Here is a 6,000-nt window from a genome sequence, read left to right as displayed (position 1 = left end):
ACTCACAAAAAAGATATGTACATTCTCGACCCGTCCTCTCAAACATTTTCAAATACTCATCTAATGTGTCTGCGGTTATGTTATATCCCATATGTCTAAGAGTAACCGTACATTTTTGTATTATAATAAAACCACGTTTACGTCTACCATCTCATCGTAATTGGAAAAAACTCATAATTATGTTCTAAATCTCTAGCTATACGTAAGAATAAATTTCTACTAATACGAAAACGTTTTTCAAATTTCGATAGATCATATAAACTATCAGGGGCAAAATAATCATGTACCAAAAGTTTATTTTCCGCCTCTCGATCCCGGTTGATCCATTTTCTATGATTTTTCTCTCCGTGTGAACTTTCGTCTCTCTCACGAATCATGTCTTGTATCGCAGACAATAGTATGTGCAATACCAACTTGTCATCAGAATCGTCATCTATTTTTTGTTGAATGTTTGTGTTTGATTTGAAAGAGTCTGTGTGTTTTGTTTTGAAAATATATATGTAAAACGGATGTATATATAGAGAGAGTAAATTAAAAATAAAAAACATATATTTTTTTTATTAAGTGCTTTCAAATGGTGAAAAATTGACCAGCCAATCAGTTTCTTCGTCTTCTTCCGTACTGGTCTTCACGCCACAACCAACCCACCATTAATGGGGGCGGTGTTCACACATGGAGACCGCTCCACTCCGGACAACCTTATGGGATTTCGAAGTTGCATGTAAAAAAATGTTGTGTAAAATTCATTTTTTATTTTAAAGGCCGAAGATATTAAATGGTTTTTTTTTACTGTTTTGCACACGAAAAATCCATATAAAGTATAAACAATCTTTTAAATTTTGCTTTTTGGTTGACTAGTTTTGATTATTTTAGATAATTCCATACACCAAAATCAACATTTCTTTAATCATATTACTAAAAAAATCAGTTAGAAGTCTACCATTTCCAAATTTAATGCTTACAAAAGGGTTAATTTACGTCTTATTATACACCACATAGTTTTAAAGAACTAACAAAAATAGGGTAAAACCTAAACCTCCACCCATTTTAACTAATAACTATGGGTGTTGAAAACCAAAAATCCCAAATTTCGAATATTTACAAAATAAAATTTAACCTTACAAAAGTTTTGTATACATATACGATCCCTTTTAACCCATTTTAACTTGTTTTAGAAAAAATCAAAATCATTCATTTTAAAAAAATATACATATAAAAAATCCAAATTGCTCAATTTTAAATTATAAAAAAATCCAGTATTTTGAATGAACCCATTTTAACTTGTTTTCCAAATCGTTCATTTTGCATATCCATTCGAATTTAACACAAAGGTTTCATTAAAAAAAAAAAAAAAAAAAAAAAAAAAAAAAAAAACCAAGTGTGCTTAAATTAAATTTAGATATAAGAGTAAAAAAAGTACATATGTTTATAGATAACAAAACCACACCTTAGACAACAAATTATATTTATGAAATGCAACATCAACAATACAACATAATAATAATAATATAACCATAAATCACGTAATGCTTTTGTTGCTAATATTTATTGGGCTAATAAATGTTTGTATTTTGTTATTGTCGAGCCCATTTAAAAAGGCTTCCAAAAATTGACGGGCAAGCCCACCTAAAGTAGAGCAGACTCGCTCGCCTTTTAAATTTGTGTTCGTTGTCTTTGGCGTCGGCACGACCCACCGTCTCTTGACGATCATAGATAGGTCGCCTCTCACCCTGACAGGACGGGTTAAAACCTCACCACGCCCCCTCGATACCCTTTTATCCTTCCCAAATACCTCCTCACATTTTCCACTTTCCGATGTGGGAACCAAGATCCACCTTAATTTCAACCTCCATTTCTCATTTCTTTCGTTCCATAAATTACCTCATGTGATTCACAATTAACCCTCCGAGATTCAATAATACTTCAGCCGATCGGAGGAGAAACCAGTGGAAGATTATAACAAGATAGATGAGAAGCATCTATAAATCACCAATTCACAGTTATTTCCTCCATCTCCATCTGCAGTCGCACAGCTACTACAACTTCATTTTCTATCTTTGATATGTTTTTTCATTTACAAGTTCAAGTTGTTAGGTCAATCCATACAAACAAATTGCACACTTCAATTTCAAAACACCAATTGCACATTATTAAATAAATAATTAATTATGACTAGAAATATAATTAGGACACAATAATTAGGAAAAATGACTTTAAAAGATAATGAAGTTTCAAAAATATACAAAAAAGAAATTTTTTTTTTTAGTACACAAAATATTAATACACAAAATACCTACACAGAACATTAGTACACAAAATATCAACAAAGTATATATGTGTTCAAATAAACCTTATGGTAATCGGTTACCTCAGATAAACGGAAAAATGATTTTAAAAAATAACAGTTTTCAAAATATTCAAAAAATACTATTATTTTTTTTACTATAAAATACCCTTGAAGTATATCATTTGTACACAAAATACAAAGGAGAATTTTTTTTAGTACAAAAAATACCATTGAAATTTCCAAAAAGTTCAAAAAATAAATAATTTTTGTTTTTTCAGAGCATCTTTTGTTAACTTCGTTGTTTCCGGATTATATAGAACACGATCATCGGAGATTATTCACCGTCGTACCAGCTCACACCAGTTGTGTACTCTCTTTCATTCTATCACTCGATTAGTTTGTATCTAAATCCATATTTAGGAATTCTTATGACATAATGTCCCACTCGTTTCTCCTTTGTGTCTCTCTTGTGTCACAATACTAATGAACTAGGGCTGGCAATTCTCGATACGACACGCGACACGACCCGCGACACGACACGAAATAAATGAGTTTGGGTTGAGTTTTTCAACCCGCCAACTTGCTAACCCATCAACCCGCCAACCTGTTTATTAAACGGGTCATATATGGGTTTCTCAAAAAATAAACGGGTTGACCTGCCAACCCGTTTATATTCTTAATAAAAAAATTATTTTATTTTTAAATGTATTTATGTATCAAGTATGAGTATTTAATAAGTATTATATAATATATATCATTGATTCATAGACCATTTGACTGTTTTGACATTTTGACTCGTGGTGAATAGTCTAAGGTCGTAAGCCGTAACCTATAAGGCTAAGTCTGTAACATGTTTCAATGAATGTTTATAATTTTCATTTGGATGTTTAAGACTTAAATGTCTAAAATTCGGACCCACAAACCAAATCTGACCCACAAAACAGCCAACCTGTGAACCCGTATAAATAAATGGGTTGACGGGTCATATATGGGTTTATGTTCCAAACCCGCCAACACGTGACCCGCCAACCCGCGACACGCCAACTCGAACACGACACGATTGTCAGGCCTATAATGAACGGCTAACATTGATGTATAATATGTGCATCTATATAACGTGTATATGTTTTAGGATTGAGGCATAAATGTGATCGGGAAGCAAGAATGTTTACCTAAGGTTATTACCCACTTACTTCTTTTGGTACCACATGAACGATCGAGTGAAGGAATGAAAGAGATTTGCACAATTGTTGTAAACTGATATGACGGTTCATGCTCTCCAGTGATTGTGTTCTACATAATTCGACAACAACGCAGTTAACAAAAAGTGTGGTATTTTTTGAACATTTTGGAATCTCCGTTACACTTTTAAGTCATTTTTCCATTCATCTGAAGTACCTGGTTACCACAATGTTTTATTTAAACACATGTGTACTTTGATGGTACTCTGTGTACAAATACTAACATTAATTATATTTTTTATACTAAAAAAACAACAATGATATTTTTTGAACATTTGAAAACCGAATAACCTACAATAGCCGGTAAAATGATATTTTGTGTACTAAAAAAAGATAATGGTCTTTTTTGTAAATTTTTAAAAGTGTGTTAACTTTTTAAGTCCTTATCCCTAATAATAATAATAATAATAATAATTATTATTATTATTATTATTATTATTATTATTATGTTGTTCACAATGGAAATAGTGGAGGGTTGTACTTTAATACCACTGGTTCGTTGTTAGGTTTTTTATTCTTATTTTGCTTTTACTTGTTGGCATTAATTATGTTGTAATTGTTATTTTTTTTTATTGTGATTATGAGTTGATAATTAAATTGGTCAAAGAAGTTCTTGAGGTATCTTTTTCTCGAATCACAACTTAATACATCCAGAATAATAAGTTTGGTGACCAAAAGGGGACAAAGGAAAAAAAAATAAGTTACTATTATATGACATTAACCTTTGAAATAAAACAATTATCGAGGTTGTAAGAATGTAAATATAAATAAATTGTGGCAAATTTTTTTTTAACCGCAAATATAATGTAATTATAAACTACTCCTAAATCCACTTATGTCTCATACGAGACTTGAACTTTCAATCTTAAGGAGAGATAACAACACATGATACCACTGAGCTAGAAGTTTTTTGGTCTACGACAAATTTATTAATCATATGTTTTCAACATAATTTTTATAATGTTTTGTTAAATACTGGTCATTTTTATGATTTCGTTATTGCACAAAGTCAATGATTGTAATTTTTGTTTTACTTATGGACTGTTTTTTTAATTTTGGTATTATATAGAGACTATTTCTATAATATCATTATTACACAAAGAACTATTTTTGTAATGTCACTATTATACAATACAAGGACTTGCAATTTCGATATTACACAAGATCTGTTCATGTAATCTACCTATTATATAGGGACCATCTATGTAGTATTGTTATTATATAGGGACTCTTTTGTATTTATTGCTTATAAGGATCATTTTTGTAACTATTTCTTACATTGTTGATTTCTGTACTTTTAAATTTCTTCAGTGGACTGTTGTAACTTTGTAAATCTGGACCATTTCCATAACTATTTCTAAAGTATAAATATTTTTGTAATTTTTGAAAAATGGGCTCTCTTATTTTTCCTGTAATTGAAATGTATGATAACTAGAAATCTAGAAGTCTAGAAATGTATGGTGTGTAGGATGACTGGAAAAAAAAACATGAAGGACAATATAGCACCATTTTTTTTTCTGCATTGCGTATTCATAATGTCAGTTTTTTTTCTGCATTGCGTATTCACAATGTCAGTTTTTTTGGTTAAATACCTTTTAAAAACAAGTTTGGCTCTCTTGATTCTTTTTAATTAAAAAAGAAGGTTAAGGTTGTCGTAAACAAACTCATGAAAAAACTCTTCTATTGATCTTAATAAAAAAAGCTCTACTATTTTATAGGCATAAGTATTAACTCGTTATCTCAACTTATGATTATTTATTTATTTATTTATTTTTATGAAGGAGATCATTCACTATATTATTTTACAAACAGGACCATCCAATTGGATGCACAAACGGACCCCAAGGCATCGTCACGATTAGGGGTCCCAAATTAATTTTGTTAGTTATTTATATATATATATATATATATATATATATATATATATATATATATATATATATATATATATATATACACACACTTCAAGTTGCTTACATCGAACATACATACATAAAAATGTAGTTATTTGACTATAAATGTATGGGTGTAAAGGGCCTCATTTTTTGCGTTCACACAGGGCTTCAAATCGGCTTGGACCGACCTTATTGTCATATTAGCTACAAACGATATGGATTAAATGACCAGGGCAGAAAGTTAGGCCGAAGGGTATGTAGTTTGAAAGAGACGCGCTTTGCTTAGTAGGACAAGAACTACATCCAGAAACACCACATTTTGGGTGTGGTTTAGGTAGTAGATTTTCCCATACATAGAGATGAAAAAAACCCCATACCCGATGGTTACCCGAAACCCTAACGCCAGTTGGCCGAGTAAATCCCCGAGTTGACCGTGGGCGAGGATGGGTAATACCCGAATGCAAAAAGCAGGGATGATGATGAGGATGGTTCTACTTGTCGGGTACCCATACCCGTACCTAATGGGTACCATATATATAATTATTTATGTTTTTATTTTTAATCATTTCATAAATCA

Source organism: Lactuca serriola, chromosome 9 (assembly GCF_051521515.1).
Source record: "Lactuca serriola cultivar US96UC23 chromosome 9, Lser_US96UC23_V15, whole genome shotgun sequence".
Lineage (NCBI taxonomy): Eukaryota > Viridiplantae > Streptophyta > Magnoliopsida > Asterales > Asteraceae > Lactuca > Lactuca serriola.
This window is presented reverse-complemented; position numbering follows the sequence as displayed.